Raw genomic sequence first — 24,319 nt, forward strand, 5'->3', positions numbered from 1 at the left:
GGAGCTACTCTAGCTAATTGCTCCCACTTTCAATATGTATCTAGATCGAGACTTATCATCCAGATCTGTGTCAAAATTTGCATCGACGTAACTTTTTACGACGAACCTTTTTGTCACCTCCATAATTGAGAAATATTTCCTTATTCCACTAAGGATAATTTTGACCGTTGTCCAGTGATCTACTCTTAGATCACTATTGTACTCCCTTGCTTAACACAGTGTAGGGTATACAATAGATCTGGTACACAGCATGGCATACTTTATAGAACCTATGGCTGAGGCATAGGGAATGACTTTCATTCTATTTCTATCTTCTGCCGTGGTCGGGCTTTGAGTCTTACTCAATTTCACACCTTGCAACACAGGCAAGAACTCTTTCTTTGACTGTTCCATTTTGAACTACTTCAAAATCTTGTCAAGGTATGTACTCATTGAAAAACTTATCAAGCGTCTTGATCTATCTCTATAGATCTTGATGCTCAATATGTAAGCAGCTTTACCGAGGTCTTTCTTTGAAAAACTCCTTTCAAATATTCCTTTATGCTTTCCAGAAAATTATACATTATTTCTGATCAACAATATGTTATTCACATATACTTATCAGAAATGTTGTAGTGCTCCCACTCACTTTCTTGTAAATACAGGCTTCACCGTAAGTCTGTATAAAACTATATGCTTTGATCAACTTATCAAAGCGTATATTCCAACTCTGAGATGCTTGCACCAGTCCATAGATGGATCGTTGGAGCTTGCATATTTTGTTAACACCTTTAGGATTGACAAAACCTTCTGGTTGCATCATATACAACTCTTCTTTAAGAAATCCATTAAGGAATGCAGTTTTGTTTATCCATTTGCCAGATTTCATAAAATGCGGCAATTGCTAACATGATTCGGACAGACTTAAGCATATATACGAGTGAGAAGATCTCACCGCAGTCAACACCTTGAACTTGTCGAAAACCTTTTGCGACAATTCTAGCTTTGTAGATAGTAACACTACTATCAGCGTCCGTCTTCCTCTTGAAGATCCATTTATTTTCTATGGCTTGCCGATCATCGGGAAAATCCATCAAAGTCCATACTTTGTTCTCATACATGGATCATATCTCAGATTTTATGGCCTCAAACCATTTCGCGGAATCTGGGCTCATCATCGCTTCCTCATAGTTCGCAAGTTCGTCATGGTCTAGTAACATGACTTCCAGAACAGGATTACTGTACCACTCTGGTGCGGATCTCACTCTGGTTTACCTACGAGATTCGGTAGTAACTTAATCTGAAGTTACATGATCATCATCATTAGCTTCCTCACTAATTGGTGTAGTAGTCACAGGAACAGATTTCTGTGATGAACTACTTTCCAATAAGGGAGAAGGTACAATTACCTTATCAAGTTTTCTACTTTCCTCCCACTCACTTCTTTCGAGAGAAACTCCTTCTCCAGAAAGTTTCCGAATTTAGCAACAAAAGTCTTGCCTTCGGATCTGTGATAGAAGGTGTATCCAATAGTTTCCTTTGGATATCGTATGAAGATTTACTTCTCCGATTTGGGTTCGAGCTTATCATATTGAAACTTTTTCACATAAGCATCGCAGTCCCAAACTTTAAGAAACGACAGCTTAGGTTTCTTGCCAAACCATAGTTCATATGGTGTCGTCTCAACGAATTTAGATGGTGCCCTATTTAACGTGAATGCAGCTGTCTCTAATGCATAACCCCAAAACAATAGTGGTAGATTGGTAAGAGACATCATAGATTGTACTATATTCAATAAAGTACGGTTATGACGTTCGGACACACCATTACACTGTGGTGTTCCAGGTGGCGTGAGTAGTGAAACTATTTCACATTGTTTTAAACTGAAGGCCAAACTCGTAACTCAAATACTCTTCTCTACGATCAGATCGTAGAAACTTTATTTTCTTGTTACGATGATTTTTCACTTCACTCTAAAATTCTTTGAACTTTTCAAATGTTTCAGATTTATGTTTCATCAAGTAGATATACTCATATATGCTCAAATCATCTGTGAAGATCAGAAAATAATGATACTTGTCGCAAGCCTCAATATTTATCGGACCACATACATCAGTATGTATGATTTCCAACAAATCTGTTGCTCGCTCCATTGTTCCGAAGAACAGAGTCTTAGTCATCTTGCCCATGAGGCATGGTTCGCAAGCATCAACTGATTCATAATCAAGTGATTCCAAAAGCCCATCAGCATGGAGTTTCTTCATGTGCTTTACACCAATATGACCTAAACGGTAGTGCCACAAATAAGTTGCACCATCATTATTAACTTTGCATCTTTTGGTTTCAATATTATGATTATGTGTATCACTACGATCGAGATCCAATGAACTATTTTCATTGGGTGTGTAACCATATAAGGTTTTATTCATGTAAACAGAACAACAATTTATTCTCTTACTTAAATGAATAACCGTATTACAATAAACATGATCAAATCATATTCATGCTCAACGCAAACACCAAATAACACTTATTCAGGTTCAACACTAATCCCGGAAGTATAGGGAGTGTGCGATGATGATCATATCAATCTCGGAACCACTTCCAACACACATCGTCACTTCACCCTTAACTAGTCTCTGTTTATTCTGCAACTCCCGTTTCGAGTTACTAATCTTAGCAATTGAACTAGTATCAAATACTGAGGGGTTGCTATAAACACTAGTAAAGTACACATCAATAACATGTATATCAAATATACTTATGTTCACTTTGCCATCCTTCTTATCTGCCAATCACTTGGGGTAGTTCCGCTTCCAGTGACCAGTCCCTTTGCAGTAGAAACACTTAGTCTCAGGCTTAGGACCAGACTTGGGCTTCTTCACTTGAGCAGCAACTTGCTTGCTGTTCTTCTTGAAGTTCCCCTTCTTCCCTCTGCCCTTTTCTTGAAACTAGTAGTCTTGTCTACCATAAACACTTGATGTTTTTCTCGATTTCTACCTTCGTCAATTTCTGCATTACGAAGAGCTTGGGAATCGTTTCCGTTATCCCTTGCATATCATAGTTCATCACAAAGTTCTACTAACTTGGTGATGGTGACTAGAGAATTCTGTCAATCACTATCTTATCTGGAAGATTAACTCCCACTTGATTCAAGCGATTGTTGTACTCAGACAATCTGGGCACATGCTCACTAGTTGAGCGATTCTCCTCCATCTTTTAGCTATAGAACTTGTTGGAGACTTTCATATCTCTCAACTCGGGTATTTACTTGAAATATTAACTTCAACTCCTGGAACATCTCATATGCTCCATGACGTTCAAAACATCTTTGAAGTCCCGATTCTAAGCCATTAAGCATGGTGCACTAAACTATCAAGTAGTCATCATATTGAGCTAGCCAAACGTTCATAACGTCTGCATCTGCTCCTGCAATAGGTCTGTCACCTAGCGGTGCATCAAGGACATAATTCTTCTGTGCAGCAATGAGGATAAACCTCAGATCATGGATCCAATCCGCATCTTTGCTACTAACATCTTTCAACACAATTTTCTCTAGGAACATATCAAAATAAACACAGGGAAGCAACAACGCGAGCTATTGATCTACAACATGATTTGCAAAATACTACCAGGACTAAGTTCATGATAAATTTAAGTATAACCTGAGTACTCCGCATGTGCAACTGTTTTGCACCCGTTGTATTTGAACGTAGAACCTATCACACCCGATCATCACGTGGTGTCTCAGCACGAAGAACTTTCGCAACGGTGCATACTCAGGGAGAACACTTCTTGATAATTTTGTGAGAGATCATCTTATAATGCTACCGTCAATCAAAGCATGATAAGATGCATAAAAGGATAAACATCACATGCAATCAATATAAGTGATATGATATGGCCATCATCATCTTGTGCTTGTGATCTCCATCTCCGAAGCACCGTAGTGATCACCATCGTCACCGGCACGACACCTTGATCTCCATCGTAGCATCATTGTCGTCTCGCCAATCTTATGCTTCCACGACTATCACTACCGTTTAGTAATAAAGTAAAGCATTACATCGCAATTGCATTGCATACAATAAAACGACAACCATAAGGCTCCTGTCAGTTGCCGATAACTCGGTTACAAAACATGATCATCTCATACAATAAAATTTATCATCATGCCTTGACCATATCACATCACAACATGCCCTGCAAAAACAAGTTAGACGTCCTCTACTTTGTTGTTGCAGGTTTTACGTGGCTGCTACGGGCTTAAGCAAGAACCAATCTCACCTACGCATCAAAAGCACAACGATAGTTTGTCAAATGGACTCCGTTTTAACCTTCGCAAGGACCGGGCGTAGCCATACTCGGTTCAACTAAAGTTGGAGAGACAGTCGCCCGCAAGCCACCTATGTGCAAAGCACGTCGGGGGAACCGGTCTCGCGTAAGCGTACGCGTAATGTTGGTCTGGGTCGTCTCGTCCAACAATGCCGCCGAACCAAAGTATGACATGCTGGTAGGCAGTATGACTTATATCGCCCACAACTCACTTGTGTTCTACTCGTGCATATAACATCAACATAAATAACCTAGGCTCGGATGCCACTGTTGGGTTTCGTAGTAATTTCAAAAAATTTCCTACGCACACGCAAGATCATGTGATGCATAGCAACGAGAGGGGAGAGTGTAGTCTACGTACCCACGCAGACCGACTGCGGAAGCGTTGACGCAACATAGAGGAAGTAGTCGTACGTCTTCACGATCCAACCGATCAAGTACCGAAACTACGGTACCTCCGAGTTCGAGCACACGTTCAGCTCGATGACGATCCCCGGACTCCGATCCAGCAAAGTGTCGGGGAAGAGTTCCGTCAGCACGACGGCATGGTGACGATCTTGATGTACTACAGCAGCAGGGCTTCGCCTAAACTCCGCTACAGTATTATCGAGGAATATGGTGGCTGGGGGCACCGCACACGGCTAAGGAATAGATCACGTGGATCAACTTGTGTGTTCTAGGGTGCCTCTGCCTCAGTATATAAAGGACTAGAGGGGGGAGGCTGGCCGGCCAAGGTGTGGCACGCCAGGAGAGTCCTACTCCCTCTGGGAGTAGGATTCCCCCCCCCCCCCAATCCTAGTTGGAATAGGATTCGCGGAGGGGGAAAAGAGAGAGAGGGGGCCGGCCACCTCTCCTAGTCCTAATAGCAATAGGGGAAGGGGGAGGCACGCAGCCCATGTAGGGCTGTCTCTTCTCTTTTCCACTAAGGCCCACTATGGCCCATTTAGCTCCCGGGGGGTTCCGGTAACCTTCCCGGTACTCCGGTAAAATCCCGATTTCACCCGGAACACTTCCAATATCCAAACATAGGCTTCCAATATATCAATCTTTATGTCTCGACCATTTCGAGACTCCTCGTCATGTCCGTGATCATATCCGGGACTCCGAACAACCTTCGGTACATCAAAATGCATAAACTCATAATATAACTGTCATCGTAACCTTAAGCGTGCGGACCCTACGGGTTCGAGAACAATGTAGACATGACCGAGACACATCTCCGGTCAATAACCAATAGCGGGACCTGGATGCCCATATTGGCTCCTACATATTCTACGAAGATCTTTATCGGTCAGACCGCATAACAACATACGTTGTTCCCTTTGTCATCAGTATGTTACTTGCCCGAGATTCGATCGTCGGTATTCCAATACCTAGTTCAACCTCGTTACCGGCAAGTCTCTTTACTCGTTCCGTAATACATCATCTCGCAACTAACTCATTAGTTGCAATGCTTGCAAGGCTTATGTGCTGTGCATTACCGAGAGGGCCCAGAGATACCTCTGCGACAATCGGAGTGACAAATCCTAATCTTGAAATACGCCAACCCAACATCTACCTTTGGAGACACCTGTAATGCTCCTTTATAATCACCCAGTTACGTTGTGACGTTTGGTAGCACCCAAAGTGTTCCTCCGGAAAACGGGAGTTGCATAATCTCATAGTCATAGGAACATGTATAAGTCATGAAGAAAGCAATAGCAACATACTAAACGATCGGGTGCTAAGCTAATGGAATGGGTCATGTCAATCAGATCATTCAACTAATGATTTTACCTCGTTAATCAAATAACAACTCTTTGTATATGGTTAGGAAACATAACCATCTTTGATTAATGAGCTAGTCAAGTAGAGGCATACTAGTGACACTCTGTTTGTCTATGTATTCACACATGTATTATGTTTCCGGTTAATACAATTCTAGCATGAATAATAAACATTTATCATGATATAAGGAAATAAATAATAACTTTATTATTGCCTCTAGGGCATATTTCCTTCACACAATACTCCACTGGGGATCCTCCCTCGTCATCCTACAAGAGAGCCATCCTCGGTACTCACACTTATCTTGAGTCTTTTAGTAGTAACCATTAACTTGTCTATGAACTGTATAGGCAACCAAGTACTCCTTTACCACGGACGCGGCTATTCGAATAGATGATGTTAACCCTGCAGGGGTGTACTCCTTCGTACACGCTCTCACCACTTACCGTCGTTTACACGACATGTACTCGGCAACCTTCAAGCGGAAGCCCAACGAGGGTGTCGGCCACGGCCTACCTAAACACTCAAGTCTCTAGTCCAGGTTTATCTCCTATCCAGGTTCCATCCGCAGGGAGTCCGGCCGAGGTTTCCACATACGGCCCCGAACGATGTGAACAGGGTTCCCGAGACACCAAACGGGTGACTCGGTACACCGTGCCACGGTGTATCTACCGCATCATAGCCCACCCCTAGGGTCAGCGCTACGCACGGCCGCGAACACTTAACCTAAAAACACCAGAAACTATTTGCAACTCCTGGACAGAGTACTAGGGTGATTAAGAAGCCGAGAGGGTCAATTAAGGATCCCAATGCATGGCAGTAGCTGATTCTTAAAATCACACATACAGATCTCAGTTCTTAGGGACGGCCTCAATGAAACAACCCACCATGTACTCCTACATGGCCTCTCATCGATACCTTTACCAAATCATGTTCAACACATCACTCACATTACCGACATGATCATTTCACTCTAGCCCATCACCCAAATGAACCAGACCTAACACAACTCTAAGCATAGCAGGCATAGCAGGGTAGGAAACACAAGCATGGCTCAATCAACTCCTACACATGCTAGTGGGTTTCATCTAGTTACTGCGGCAATAACAGGTCATGCAGAGGATAAGGGTTCAACTACCGTAGCACACAGCAGTTTGAAACGTTGTTTTCTTAATGCAGTAAATGAGAGCAGAGGTAAGAACATGGGATTGTATCGATATGATCAATGGGGTTGCTTGCCTGATGGAGTGGTAGTAGGGTACTGCCCTTCAGTTGGATACTCGGAGATATCCTCGGAGGCAGAACCTACCACGAAGGACACACATCACATAATCAACACATGACAATATGCAACAATATGATGCATGCTATGACATGGCAAAATGATGTGTCCTGCCTAATGCAATGTGGAACAAGTTGAAATGGGTCCATTTGAATCAAAGATTCAAATGAAGGTTAAAGTTCTTATGCATAATAAGTGTATTAGCTTGTTTCACCTAAACAGCAAGGTTAAAGAGGTTTGTCATGCATGAAACCATTACAGATGGATAGATTGAATTTTTCTGATCATTTTTCATATATAATTTGTTTGATTTGGAGCTATGGTTGATTTTCTATGATTTTTAGAAGTTTTGGCTATTTTCTGGAATTTCCTATATAAAAATAAATCCAGAAAAGAATAATTGTGTCAGCACTGCGTCACTGTGATGTCAGCAAGTCAAAGGCGCCAGGGCCAGTCAAACCTGACTGGTGGGCCCTGTCTGTCAGTGTCTCAGCTAACTAACATGATTAAGTTAATACTAACTAACTATCAGTGGGGCCTGGGCCCACATGTCAGTGACCTAAACTAATTATAATTAGTTAGCACTAATCCTAAACTAATTAACAGGCTGGCCCCACCTATCATAGGCTCAGGGGGGAAGTCAACCTGGGCCCACGCGGGTCAAAACATGGTCAACTCGCCGGCGGCTTGACGCCGGCGATGACAAACGCGGCGGAGGGGCTCGGGTTTTGCCCACAGTCGACCAAATCGACTGCGGTTTGGTCCTACGCGTAGCTGGGAGCAAGCCGCGGCATATGGTGGTGGAAGTGGAGCTCGGGGAGGCCGGGAACGACGCCAGCGATGACCTTGGTGGTCGTCGGAGTTCGAGCGAGGATAAACCCGAAGCTACGGGCACGGCGAGGCGCGGGGAGTGGTGCGTTAGGCTCCTGGGAACGTGGTGAGTGTGGTGACGTGCTCGGAATCAAGCTTATGCGCCTGTGGCCTCGGTGGCGACATGGCCGGCGGAGCCGAGCTCTCGGCTCAACGGAGCCCGCAGTTAGAGGGAGAAAATGGCAAAGGAAAGAGAGGAGAACGGAGAAGGAGCTCACAGGGAGTGTAGCGGTGGCCTCAGCAAGCTCGGGGAGGCATCAGGGGCGGCATACGGTCGCCGGCGATCTCGGCGGACCGAGGTGGAAGAATATGGCGCTAGCGGCGTTGTAGTGCGTCTGAAGCATCGTGGCTCGCCCGTGAGGAAGAGGAAGACGTCGGTGGTGCTCGGGGACACGTCGAAGAGACGAGAGGGGGTCGATGGCCGCGGTGAACGGCGACGGTGACGACGAGCTCCTCTCGGGAGGGGATGGGGAGAGAGCCAGAGGGGGAGAGGGGCACGGGGAGAGTGGGGAAAGTGAGAGGGGGACGAGGGAGAGTGCGTGGCACTCGTATACGGCGTCCTGGGTGTCGGCAGAAGCAGGAGGTGGCCGGCGTGTGGCTGCGGGCGCCGGGCACGCGCCTCTCGTCCTCCTGGCTAGAGGAGGGGGATGACTGGCGGTAGCCAGTGGGCTGGGCCGAGCTGGGCCAGGCCAGGGCGACAGGTAAGCTCTGACTCTCTCTCTCTCTTCTGTTTTGTTCTTTTTCTAATTTTCTGTAACTTTAAGGCTTTATTAAAAATACTTAGGCACTTACTAAAATCCTGAAAGCAATTGTGGGCTCTGTTGGGATTATTCCTAACATCCCTCACTTAAATCCAGAATTATTTGGGCATTTAAAATATTTTATAGCATTTAAATGCCCAAATTCAAATACTTATGATTTAATTCAAAGAATCCAGAATGTCCTAAAAAGAGTGCACCATTTTTACCAGGGGTTTTAGCCCAAACCAGAAATGATGAACATTTTGTGAAGGGCATTTTGGGTTCATTGAAAATAATTTTAGTAAACCCTAGTTGTTTCCAGGGGGGTGCTGGGGGTTCTGTCATCCCCATTTCAAGTTTCTGTAAAAGTAGACATGATGCAACATTCTAATGCATGAACCAGCTAGGGTGTGACAGTCGTATCCACCTATTGAGAAATCGTTCTAGCGTCTCTCTAGAGTTGCGCAACAAGAGCATTTTCCGTGGATTCCACATTTTGAGCTCATTCTTGGTTGCATGACCGCATTTATCTATCCGTGTGTGTGTGTTGCCGTGTGCCATTCATTGCTATTGGTCTACTTGTTTCACTTGCGAATTTGTGAATCTCTTTCAACATTATTCACTCTTGCTAAAATTTTGCATTAAATTTTTGTGCCACTATCCTCACCGAGCTCCACCATAAGCCTTACTTGTGTAGGTGTGAGAAATGGACAAGAATTGGTACCAATTGTGCTACTTCCTTGTTACATCACTGAGTGATCATTGACCCATCTTCAACATTGGTCAAGGTACATTTGGTATAGTTCTTCTCCTTTCTCCACTCATATTTGCTCGAGTCTTGTGATGGATAGGCAAGGCATTTTATCTTCGGTCTACAACAACAAAGATGAGTTCGATGCCATGAACAACTCCAACGATGCCAAGATGTAAGCTCAAATGGAGGAGATCAAAGCCCTCATCAAGTCCTACGAGCGGTCTTCCTCATCTTCGAGAAGACGCTCAAGAGCACAAGCCTCCGAGCTACCATCTCCGGCAAGGTCACATCGGCATCCACACCATCACCACCACGAACATGAAGATCAAGAGCTCAACACCAACAACCGCTCAACAACTTCACCATCTCCATTGGCATCTTCACCAAGCGACTTCAAGGCATCTTCGCCTATGGACATACGGCATCTTCGCCCAGAAGCACTTCAAGAGAAGCTCCCCAAGCTCAAGTCCGTGACTTCCATGAGATACTACCACCTCGACATCGACCACGTGATTCCTTTCTGTGGGACTCAAGAACTCGAGGAGTATCTCGAGTGGGAGCATGTGATGGACGAATACCTCAAGCTACATCAAGTTTCTCCCGAAGATCAAGTGAAGTGTGCCACAAGGAACTTCCACGGCTACGCGTACACATGGTGGCTTCACACACCTTCGGAGAGCTACGACATGAGTTGGCCCAAGACGAAGAGAGCTTTAAGGCAATATTTTGTGCCTCCAACCTACGCGGAACAACATCAACGCCAATTGGAGAACACCATCAAAGGATCCAAGTCCATCGATGAGTACTTCAAGGAGATGAAGATTGCCTTGCGACGAGCTGGCATGGACGACCCCATTTCGATGAAGTTCCACTTCATGATGGGATTGCACAATGACATTTCCAAGATGATCTTCCTCGAGAAATACAAGTCCCTCGACGACAACTACATTGGTGCTCTAAAGGCGGAACAAGAACTCGTGAAGGTGAAAGCTTCTCCACCCCAAGCTCACTTCGCGACTACCAAGCTCCATGAGAACGAGCATGAGTCTAGTACCACCATGATGTCCAAGCCCGACAAACTCCAAGACGATGCTCCCAAGTTTGACTTCACCACCATCCCTCATTGTGGCATTGATGATGCCGGGTCTACTTCGACTCTTTTTCAAAATGGTGCGGCGACGACTACGGAGATCATCAGGGACCAAGCTTTGGAGACGAGCGACATGGTGACGAGCAAGGATGAGTCTTCCATCTTAGGAGGCGAGAGTGATGTTGTGCCATCTTCGGCCTTCATCCATGGCGACGGCGATGAGATGGTTGAGCATGGGATTTTCCCTTCGACCACAGCGACATATGATGACTTGAGTGACTTTAGCCACCATATTGAGAGTGAGAGTGACTTCACCACTAGCCCGATATATGTTGTGTTGCCACAATTCCCATGTCAGGAGAGCCACAAGCCCCACCACTTGAGTGAGATGGGTGACTCCACCGTATGTAACATTGAGTGCACCTACCATGAGGGAGTGAGTGAACCAACACATAGAGAGAGTGAGATAGTTGATAGGTCATGTGAGGCCAGTTTCAACACTAACGACTTGACCTCTACCTCTATTGTGTATTCTCATTTGGTGCTAGGTCCCATATATGATGACGCGCCGATTCATGATGACTACGTCCTACCTTTGGACAAGACGATGGCCATGGTGGAATATGATGCACCCCCACATGGTTCCATCACAATGATGATCTTGACCACCATTTGGTCTTACCCACCCAACCTACACCACTAGAGTGGAATGAACACGGTAACATAGGTGAAGGTGATGCTCTAGTCCCACTAGTGGACATTCTTGACATTGATTGCTTGCATGATGTTGAACCACCTATTTCCATGATTCATGCTAGTGCGACTTCCTCATGTGATGATTTCTTGCCCATTTATGATGAGTATGATGATTCTCATGTGGAGTCTATTAGTTGTGATGCCATGTTGCATAGGATTTCTTGTGACAATTCCTTAGGTCACATCATGTTTGCCAATCCGCTTGACTTGTCATATGCTATGCATGAGATCAATCATATGTCATATTTGCAATCTCTTCATAGTGACTATACATATGCTATTAAAATAAACCCAATTTGCACATATGGCATAGATGACAAGCCCATGGTTATTGGCATTTGTTTCTCTTGTGATCATATTGATATGCTCCCTTTGCATCATTTATCTCATATGCCATGCCATGACCACCTAGCATCGGATATGCATTGTTTTCAATGTTGTCCATTTTCTCCATATGATGTTTCCAATATTGCTCATGAGGAGACCCACATAGTTTCCTCATATATGTTAGGAGATTTTGATTCGTCCCATTCATTGCATGATCCCAATACTTGTGTGCACAATATGCTCCCCATGAATAAAAATGCTATTGTTGTGCCACACACTTGCTATACTTGTATGCTCAATTTGCGTCCCCGTCGTGTTATACATAAAAACTATTCTTTCATGATGGATGACATGTTCTTCTACCATGCATCAAATTTCTTTGAGCAATGCTTACCTTGTGCTAACTCACACGTGCACATACACATCATGATGGATGATGTGTACATTTACCACACACACAATTTCTTTGGTCTGTGTTTCTATTGTGTAGGTACCCATGAATACTTGTCAACCTCGCAATCCCACGAGTTGACAAAACAAGCTCTAGAGAGAAACGATGACTTGGGATCCCATGGATTGTCTTTCCCACCGCTCTCTTCGCGCAAAGACTTCGCGCATTTCTTCTACATGACCCTCACTTGGCTATGGGTTATTGTCCATTACATATTATATGCCCATCTTGCCATGTTCAATTTGCATGATATGTTCATTCCTATACCTTTGACATGCATTTCTGACCCATGCTTTGCATTACACATGATGATAGATTCTAATACTTGTATCTGTATTTGCAAGCTTGGTGGAGATATTGCTTGCTATTGCCATGTTTGCTTTGTGCCCCATGCCTATGATGATACTATGATATTGCTTTGTGTTTGTGCTTGCGATATGTCATGTGCATTGCATATGCCTATTATTTGCTCACATGACATGATTGCCATGATTTCCTCTAGTATGTTGCATCTTCGCACTACTAGCTTGCACAACTTGATTCCTAGATTGCTTATGTTGCATCACCGATGATTCATACTTGCTCATTTCATGCGGTTGATGACAACCATCTAGATGCTTTGCACATGATTATTATTGCTTGCCGTCATATATCTCCATATGTTGCCTCTGTCATGCTAGATGATTTGCCATGTATTGAGCACAACCATGATTTTCGTCTTGCTAATGAGATTGCCCCCATAGCATTCTCACATATGTTTGGAGATTTTGACATATTCCTTGTGAAGCATGCTTGTCTTGCCTCTTTGCACCATATACCTAGTGCCATGAATATAGCCATTATTGCATCATCTTATTCATGCACTTGTGCTACTAATGTTTATGTGCAAGAGCGGAGAACCATCATGATGGATGATGTGTTTATCTACCATGCGCATACATTATTTGCTTTGTTTTGTGCGGGTGTAGGAAACTTGGACTTCGTGTCAACTTCCACGTCACGTGAGTTGATAATCCGAGCTCTTGAGAGCAAACCACCTTCTACCATGGAGCTTCTACATCATACTTGCTTGTGCTTCGGCATTGTGAAGGACACACAAGGACATGCTTTCAAGGTGATATCCTTCTCTTTTGAGAACCCCCAAACCATGAGCATGCATATTGTGGATCATACTACTTGTGTCATCTTGGACCCTTTGCTTGCACACATGTTAGTAATATTGCCTCCATTCATGATTTTCACATTCCCATGCATCATGATATATATGCCTTGTGTGTTGCATCCAATTCTTGGATTAATTGCTCCTCTCATATGTTTGGTTGCAACAATGTCATCACTTCATATATGCCATGTCCCGTTGATTGCTACATGCTTGCCTTGATTGCCTCACACATGATGAACAATTTCTCTTTCCATTGTGTTGAGTGCCACACGATATTCACTACACCCCATGCACATTATGCTTGGATTGTCTTGCACTTGACCCATGTGTTTAGACACTTCATTTTATTTGGTGTTGTGAATGATTCTTATGCCTAACATAGACCTTTCATTGAGCGCTTTGCCCATGCTTTCTATGACTTTGAGGTAGATGCTTATTCTTTTGGTAAACATATTTGCATCACTACCTCACATTTACATGCTTGTCCCCATGATATCTTTGCTTGTGCTCGATTGATATGCTTACATGCCATGTCACAATCCCTTGTCACACCATATGATTTGCATGATGATGACACTTGTTTGGTCACTCACCTCTTGAATGCTTGGTTTTGCACTAACACTAACCACATTTGTTTTCCAAGTATTTGTTGTCCTTACTCCTTTTGAAGGAACCACAAGATGGTGCGACATTGGAGAGTGCCCATTTCGAGCTTCAAGATGACAAGTACTTGGTGAACGTCCACTTCTACACGGCGAAGCCATCTCTTTCCCATGGTGATTTGGTTTTCGATCCAAGGTCGGATCTTTCCCAAGGGAGGGGAGATGATGTGGAGCATCCTATGGACATCAGCATGTCAAGAGTCCGTTCTGCGGGTGACACGTGCGACATCTACTTCACATACACAAAGGTGAATCATCTCCTATACACGTGCTCACTTGACCCCTTCGAGGATGGTACACTACTTGACACTCCACTCGTGTGCATGCATAGGTATTGTCGCAACACTACGGACGATGAGGAGGAGTGCAAGCGCCAAGGAACAATTACACCATCCGCGAGGGAAGCCTGGAAGCGACGATGGAAGAAGATGGAACTGTTGAAGCTACAGCGGCCAAACATCCGGGCCAGAGGCCGTACATCCGGTGCCTGTGCAGCCGCCCAATTGCTGCACCAACAGTCGGCCGAACAAGCCTCAGCTGGCGGACATCCGACGCCTCCCGACAACCCGGACATTAGGCATCTCCCCCAGAAATCCAGCACTGACGTATCCAGATAGCAGCTGAACCTCCACTTCAGCCCGGACATCCGGCGCGACCCCGGACATCCGGCCCCCAGCCCGGGCGTCTGGCACCTGCGCGTGCCTAACCGGGCCAAAGGCCCATGTATCCCCTCCTCACTTACCCCTTCATGGCTCTAGACTATATATACTCCTCCACCTCCTTCTAGTTAGAGTTAGCATTGGTTTAGCTCATACTTAGAGATAGAGCATTGCTCATCCACATCGGATCTACTCCACGAGATAGATCGCGACCCCTCTTCGGAGAAGATCCACCTTGGATTCAAGACCCCCTCTTGGGCGGCCCCGTCAAGAACTCCTCACGGAGAAGAACCGGTTACCCTATGTATCGTCCTTTGTTGGATTCGGATCTTGTATCTCTTTGAGTTTCGAGGATCTAGCACATGTGTGATCATTCTTGTTGGTTTTAGTGTTTCTCTCGTGTTTCCCCTCATGATTCCCCTCGTTTTCACCCCTCGTGTTCTTCGTGTTCTTCGCGGGATCCGCTCCTTTCGTGAAAGATCGGCCGTATAGGGTTCCACCCTACATCATCTTGGTATCATGAGCCACGTTGATCACGATTTCGGAGCCTCCCCCTTGTTTTCTAGCCTAATTTTGTTGTGTTCTTTCCCAATTTCCAAAATCTCCACCAAAAATAGCCCCCAATTTTTTTTTGTGATTTGTTGGTGTGATGATGTTTTGTTGATTTTGATCCATGGATTCGTTGTGTCTTGAGTAGATCTAGATTCTCCCCACTTTTCTCCACCTTCCATCCACAAAATCCGTCAAATTTTGCCCCCAAAACCATCAATTTCCGCCCCAAATCGAGTTTCGAAGTCCAAATCCTGATCTGGAATCGTCGGGCCGGACATCCGGGCCCCAAGCCGGACATCCAGATCCTGGAGCGCAATTCGCGCGCGGTTCTAGACATCAGGTCCCGGATTTCCGGCCCCGAGCCCGGATGTCCGACCCCTGACATCTCGGCCATTCCCGTTTCACCGTTTTGTCCATAACTAATTCATCCAGAGTCCGATTTACGCGTTCTTTAGCTCGTTGAGAAGCTCTTGACATCCCCCTTCCCACAAAAATACCACCAACATCTTTTGACTCCATCAAATTGTGCGAATTTTGGCATCTTTGCCTAGGGCTTCCACCACATCATCCGCTACACCACCACCGACTTCCGCAACCTAACCAATTTTGTTCCCCATCGCATTAGTGGTTGCTTAAGGAGTGATTTGAGTCTCCTAAGGTGTCTAGACTACTTAGGGATGGTTGCTTCTTCATCAACCACCACCACCACTTTCGCATAGGCTTACCAACCATACACTCCCGCCACCCCGACCTAACCCAATTTTGTTTGTGTTGTGAGTTATGTCTCCTAAGGTGTTTAGGCTACTTAGGGACCGTGCTTCCAACTCCAGCATCGTGTATAGTCCACCACATTACCCTCCACTTCCCCATTGCCTACTCGCAAAACCCATCATTGCATTCCCGCAATCCCATTGATCTTCCGCAACCACCACCGCATCCTGATACCACCATTTGACATTTGATATTTTGAGTTCGCGTTTTTCCGTTTCCTAAGGTGTTTTGGCTACTTAGGGACGAGTCTCCATCATCTTGGTATCTCCATCAAGATCACCGCCACTCATCATCACCACGGACGGTAACCTCCATATCATCTTGGTATCGTGGTATCCCTCCATTGTATATTCCCTTGCCATTGCATTGATAACCCCAAGCCCATTTTGCATTACTTGCCTACCGAGACTAGCCATTTGAGTATTGCCGACAACGTTACTTGTGCACATTAGTGATCTACACCATCCATTGCATACATACCATATCATTTTGGTATCATATCATCCCGTGTGCCTCAAGTTTGTTCTCGCATATACACAATTGTTATCTTGGTTTGTGCATTGTGCAAAAGTGGCCATACACATACAAAAAAAGAGGAAAAAATAATAATAAGCTTTTAAGTAGAAGAGAAAGAGCAAAGAAGCTTGTAAGCAAGTGCCATAGCATCATACCCCATTGCATATAAGATTGTCATATCCCATCATCTTGGATCATACCACTGGAACATCATATACATAGCATACTTGGGATAGAAGTCGTTGCATTTTTGTCTCCTATAGGTTGTGCACAAGTGTCGTATCCGACTATCGAGCAATCGTGCTAGTGTCTCTCTAGAGTTGTGCAACAAGAGCATTTTCCGTGGATTCCACATTTTGAGATCATTCCTTGGTTGCATGACCCCATTTATCTATCCGTGTGTGCGTTTCCGTGTGCCATTCATTGCTATTGGTGTGACGCCCGGATAATCAAGCTACAGTAACCTCTGCTAATGACACCACGTCACCTCCGTTACTGTCGCTAATCTCGCGTTAGTTCGAAACCGATTCAAATTCAAATTTGAAATTAAGGCAAACAACAAAAGTTTTCCAAAAATAAAACTAAAATGTTCTAAATGTGTCGGATAAATCATAGGTAATTGTCGTGGAGAAACCAAACTGTGATAAAGAGTATAAATGCTCTAAAGTAATTAAATAGTAGTTAAAACAATTAAATAAATGCCTACTAAATTTTATAAAATATTAAATTATTTTGGGTTAAGGATTAATGTGGCAGTAGTATACTTACAAATACTAAGTTAGGTGCTAGTGATAAGTTTTACAAAACTAAAATAAAAAGAAACTAGAAATGAAACACGAACGAATAACTAAAAAGAAAACGTCACAAACAAGAAGCCCCCCTCCCCCCCACTAGGCTTCGGCCTAACTGGCCTCTGGGCCACCAGGCCGGCCCACCCCACTCCCCATATCCTCCCATGTCGACCGAAACCCTAGGGAAACCACCCCCACTCGCCCCGCACACACTCCCGCACAACCCCCACCCACTCTCTCGTCCATCTCGCCCCCGATCTAGATCGGGGCTCAACCCCGACCGCGCCCTACCGACATCGTTGTTGCCCCCCGTGGATCCCGCGGCCTGCCGCCGAGCTTCGTCTCCGAATCCGCCGCCTCGACCACGCCTCCTCGCCGGTCTACCTCCTCCGATGCCGTCGTCCCCATCCACCACCTCGACCCCCCGCTGCCCGTACCCCCTACGCTTCCTCGGTGAGGCCTCGCCCTCCCCCATTCCCTGCCTCTGCTAGGTGCCGACCGCGTGCACGCGCACCACCGCGCCGGCCATGCTGTCGCACCTGCAGCTCTCGACCGCGCACCGCGTCCACCCGCTCCCGTCCGCGCTATGCCTAGCTGCTGTCGCACGCGCATGCCCACGCATGTTAACATGCATGCCCGAGCCCCGCCTCGCTGCGCCTCACCCTTGTCGCTGCCGAGCGAGGCCGCCATGGCTGGGTAAAGTTTATTGGGGGAGTTAACCACTTTGATAATATGGTTAACTCTGCTATTCCATTACCAATTCCTCCATTATCAAAAGAGATTCCTATGAATCCAATGAACAAAGTGAAAAGTAGTAATATAAGAACAGGAAATAACATAGTATTTCCCGTTTCATGCGGATAGGCAAAAGTGTTTTTAGCCCCTGCTCGCCATACCCGGCCTCCTTCTTCGGCGTCCACAGCGCCGCTCCGGCCTCCCGCGCGGTTGCCCCCGCTCCGGCGTCGTGCTCGCGCTCGCCGCGGCCTCCTTCCCCACGCGCACCGCCGCTGCTCCGTCGGGCGCCCACCCCTGCATCGCCTCGCCTTCGCCCCACCGCCGGCGTCGACCTCGCCCCGCTCCTGCACCCCCGTACGCCGGTGAAGATGCCACGCCCGTGGCCACCTCTGGCGCTCCGGCGCGCTGCTCCTGCCCCTTGCCTCGCCCAGTCGCGGTGGCCTCACCGCGCCGCGCCCCGGCGCCCGTAACCGCCACCAGCGCCCGTTAAGGCCCCAGGCCCAATGACAGCCGAGGCCCCGCCCCAGAACGTTAAAAAAAGAAAATAAAAAGGAAATAAAATAAAAATGAATTAATTAAATTAATACTTAATTAATTCATTGATTAATTAAGTTAATTAATCATGTTTAATTAATCTAATTAACTAGTTAGTTTAAATAAACAGTAATTAGATTAGCTAAATCCTAATTAAACTAAACAGTGTATGACAGGTGGGCCCCACACGTCAATTTGACCCAGTCAACCCCCTGTTGACTACTGACATCATGCTAACGTCATGATGATGTCAGCATACACTATTCTGGATAATGTTGATTTAAAATAATTAAATAAATTCTAAAAATGTTTAAATGTTTTAAAATTAATATAAAATAAACCGTACCTCGGATGGAAAAACTTTGTACATGAAAGTTGCTCAGAACGACGAGAAGAATCCAGATACGCAACCCGTTCGTCCGCCATGCATCCCTAGCATAGCAAACACGCAACTTTCCCCCTCCGATTCATCTGTCCAAAAACGTGAAACATCGGCGATATTTTCCCGGATGTTTCCCTCCTTCACCGGTATCACCTCATACCGCGTTAGGTCACACCTAGCACCGTTACCTGTCATGTCATGCATCGATATGCATCTATTTGCATTGTATTCATTTGTTTCTTCCCCCTCTTCTCTCTGGTAGACTATGAGACTAACACCGCTGCTGGTGCCCCGATCGACTACGCTGTTGATGACCCTTCCTTCTTGCCAGAGCAACCAGGCAAGCCCCCCCCTTGATCACCAGATATCGCCTATTCCTCTCTCTATTGCTTGCATTAGAGTAGTGTATAATGTTACTGCTTTACGTTAATCCTATTCTGATGCATAGCCCGTCATTGTTGCTACAGTTGTCGATACCTTACCTGCAATCCAAAATGCTTAGTATAGGATGCTAGTTTATCATCAGTGGCCCTACATTCTTGTCAGTCTGCCATGCTATACTATCGGGCTGTGATCACGTAGGGTGTTGATCACGTGTTTATACTATACATATTACACATGATACATGTTGTGACTAAAGTCGGGTCAGCTCATAGAGTACCCGCGAGTGATTCACAGATTGGGGGCTGAAATGACCTTTGTCCCGACGGCCCTCTGGGTGGATCTTTGTGGCGGAGAGACAGGGCAGGTTGAGACCACCCGAGAGAGAGAGGTGGGCCTGGCCCTGGTCGGCGTTTGCGGTTACTTCAAAATAACATGCTTAACGAGATCTTGGTATTTGATCTGAGTCTGGCCACTAGCCTATACGCACTAACCAACTACGCGGGAACAGTTATGGGCACTCGACGTCATGGTATCAGCCGCAGCCTTCGTGACGTCAGCGACTGAGCGGCGCGCGCCGGGTTGGACCGCGTAACGCAACTTCCTTTGTAATGGAGGTTGCTAGGTCTGCTCACCGGCCGTGTACGCAACGTGCATGTGTGCAATGGGCGATGGGGCCAGACCCCTGTGCCATAGGATTTAGACCGGCGTGTTGACCTCTCTGTTGTGCCTAGGTAGGGTTGCAACGTGTTGATCTTCCGAGGCCGGGCATGACCCAGAAAAGTGTGTCCAGACAAAGGGGATCGAGCGTGTTGGGAAATGTGGTGCACCCCTGCAGGGAAGTTGATCTATTCGAATAGTCGTGTCCCTCGGTAAAAGGACAACCCGGAGTTGTACCTTGACCTTATGACAACTAGAACCGGATACTTAATAAAACACACCCTTACAAGTGCCAGATACAACCGGTGATCGCTCTCTCACAGGGCGACGAGGGGAGGATCACCGGGTAGGTTTATGCTATGCGTTGATACTTGGTGAACTTACCATCTACTCTCTTCTACATGATGTAAGATGGAGGTTGCCAAAAGCATAGTCTTCGATAGGACTAGCTATCCCCCTCTTATTTTGGCATTTTGCAGTTCAGTCCACATATGCTATCCCTTTTTCCATTTGATACCAATGCATGCATATGTAGTGTAGCTCCTTGCTTGCGAGTACTTTGGATGAGTACTCACGGTTGCTTTGCTCCCCCTTTTCCCCCTTTCTATACCCGATTGCTGCGACCAGACGTTGGAGTCCAGGAGCAAGACGCCACAGTTGACGACGACTCCTACTACACTGGAGGTGCCTACTACTACGTGCAGGCCGCTGACGACGACCAGGAGTAGTTTAGGAGGATCCCAGGCAGGAGGTCTGCGCCTCTTTCAATTTGTATCCCAATTTTTGCTAGCCTTCTTAAGGCAAACTTGTTTAACGTATGTCTGTACTCAAATATTGTTGCTTCCGCTGACTCGTCTATGATCGAGCTCTTGTATTCGAGCCCTCGAGGCCCCTGGCTTGTAATATGATGCTTGTATGACTTATTTTATTTGTAGAGTTGTGTTGTGATATCTTCCCGTGAGTCCCTGATCTTCATCGTACACGTTTGCATGTATGATTAGTGTACGATTGAATCAGAGGCGTCACAAATTGGTATCAGAGCCAACTGCCTGTAGGAATCCCCCTTCCACACTCCTTGGCCGAAGTTGAGTCTAGTCGATGAAAACTGTTTTACTAACATGGATGTGCAGCCCATGGGCCCACGTCGCCATTGGGTGGTATTAGGATCTTTTACTCCTCGATCCTTACTCTGGGACTCTGATCTCTTTTCTATTCGGGTTAAATGATTTTACTAAATCTGACTCTAGGTTCTCGTAACTACTTCTCCTGGAGAGCCCTTATCATAGATGATCACCTACTGCATCAGAAGATTTTGAAGATACTCTTCGATCAGTCCCGAGACCCTTCTGCCCTCTGCCTTTTCAATTCCCTATTACCGATATATCCATATGGATAACGACATACACTTGTTGTTCATACAATTACTCTGAGTTTCTCTTGTTATTACAAGATGCATAGAATTGCTCTCCGACTCTTAAGAATCCCTTGTACCACTTCCTTGTAGTTCCTTGCCGCAGAAATACCCATACGAATAATTCCTCGCACTTATCGAGTACCCACTCATTCCCAGTTGTTCTTGTGTTCCGCAAAAGACTTCGAAATACTATTTGATCTTTGGAAAATCCTCAACAGCCTGTTGTTCTGGGAATTCTTGCATACTCGCATTCCGGTTAATTCTTTTGGTCTAGCAATTTACTTTAAAAACCTTTGTGATTGTCATTCTGATCCTTTTGATTCAACTTGTGTGTGAATGCACACAATCATCAATTGTTCCCTAGAATTTATCCTTCCAATTCAGACGTCATTCCAGACATGAGATGGATCTCGACCAATCAAATTGCCATCGATTGTACCCCTAAGGCTATTCAACTTATCCATCCCTAATCAGAGCATTGCTTCTGATCCCTTGTCTTGGAATTCATAATTCCTTTGCATTTAAGCTTTGAGTTAGTCAGTTGTTTCTATAATCCGATGCACTTGCATTCCTTCTTCCTTTGATAGAGTACCGATACTCCCATCAGCTGCGTTGTAGACCACCGGACCTCTTGTTGGATTATTATCCGACAGTGTCCTTCATATTCAAATAACCTTGTGAGCCTTTCCATGGATATATAAAGCCTTGGGTAAATTGTATCCTCTGTTTTCTCAACCATGCTCTGTTTTCGAGCTGGTGGTATTTACTATTGAAGCTTGGGGTATATGTTTCCACGATACCCTGATGGGTTGAACCTATGCCTTACTTAATATGTGTGAACTTGAATGTTTTCACGAGTCATACTCTTCTGGTGTTTTGCTAGATAAAACTTCAACACTACAACTTCTTCGAAAGTGAGAGGTGAATGGAAGGTTATACATTGAAGAAGTGGGAGTCGACCTTGAACTTTGTGTTCATGCACATGGACACGATGTAGATCCTACCATAGAAGCTTCTTGTAATAATAACTATTTCGTTGATATAATATCACCTGGTATCTATGAACTGATCCTATGCAATCATGGTTCTGACCATATTCTCTCTTTGGTCCCATTTCTCGGACAAGTTAAATCACTTGTCTTATGCAGATCAATGTGCCTGCCCAACCTCGATTCTACTCAACCTTTGAGTATTCCCCTATGGTATCTCGAGAATATCACGGAACTACATAACATCTTATGAGTTCTCCATCAAGTACTACATTCTCCCTGATTTCAATTTTTTTTCACAGGCTCTGGGTCATTAAACACTCAAGGACACCGATAACTGAATCGAGTCCGCATTGTGATTAAACAACTATTAGTAATCTTCTTTACTTACAAGTTTGTACTCGATCACGTCATTTCTAGCCTGATCGGCTATATCGGTATCGTGCTGATTTTAACTGTGCTACCTGGTCCTTATTTCCGGAGCACCACTTTCGGCGATGAGCTAAGCTTACATCGATCTTCCTTGTCTTATCATTTCACCTCGAACATCAAGCTCGATTTCGAGCTGGAGACGTATCCGTGGTTCCAAAAATCTTTTGCTACAACACTCCTTTTGCTTGATGCAGTCGTTGTTCGATTGCTTCTTCGTGGAGCCTCTCGACAAAATTTTTCGTGATCATCACATTTTGACTCCTTCCAGTATATCAATCAAATTCATGATGGCAAGTACCATCATTGCCCCTCGATGAGTTGTGTTATCATCGACAACATTATTGCTTTCCCTCCAACACAAACGTGTTCATGTTTTGTGTTGTACCTTAAGATCCTTGCTATCCAACTTATGTTATGTTCTACCTTGGAGTATTACCATCTTTTATGTCAAGAAGGTTGTGAGAATTTCACCACCTCTTAAGAATTCTTGATATAGTAATACTTCTTGCCATCTCCGTTCATATCTTCGTCAGCGTGTTGATTCTAACCAGGATACCAGCCAGTGAACTATGATGTGTGAATTCAAAACTACTATCAACCTTATTGCTTGTAAGATAATGAACGATGGTTTCATTCCTTGTGCATTGGTTATCGAATCACCATTCTAACATCGGTCATGCTACATAAGCCCATATTTCGGCTACACCTTTCAACTGATGTTTAATTGGGTATGTTTTCCACGAGCATATCTCACTATATCATTGGATCTAACAAATGCTATCTAGTTGTTCACATAATTGTGGAAATCCATCCTTTGAAATTCTCGATGAATTGTTGCTGAGTCCATCAGCCACCTCCTCATCCTCTCCTTGGTTTACTAATGAACTCTTGTTTCAGAACTCGCTTCCATAGTTCATTCCCGAGAATCTTATAATGTCTTCTCGTCAATTTGTCGCACCTATTCTTCTCAGGCATCCCGAGTCTGAGGTATCCTGACACCAATCAGATCTGAATCTCGGTCAGATATGATGGTTGGAACATACTTTCAAGAGTTATAACATTGGTCCTCTTATGACTCGGTAAGGTGATGTCATGCCTAGCACACCTGGCCGGAGGACCTAGTGTTATAGTTTCTTTTTTTAACCAGGTTAACCATTCTTCCATGAGGAAATTGAATGACTTGTTTAATAAGTTTTTCCTGATGGATCCTTTGTGTATCCAAAGGTTGACCTATGCTTGAAGACCATGTCAATGCTATCTCGAAGCATGTCTGTGGTACTCTGATTTTCAACAAGAACATTTGAAGCCCAATGCTAAATGTTTCTTTC

Source organism: Triticum urartu, chromosome 7A (genome assembly GCF_056163025.1).
Source record: "Triticum urartu cultivar PI428250 chromosome 7A, HENAU_Tu73, whole genome shotgun sequence".
Classification (NCBI taxonomy): Eukaryota; Viridiplantae; Streptophyta; class Magnoliopsida; order Poales; family Poaceae; genus Triticum; species Triticum urartu.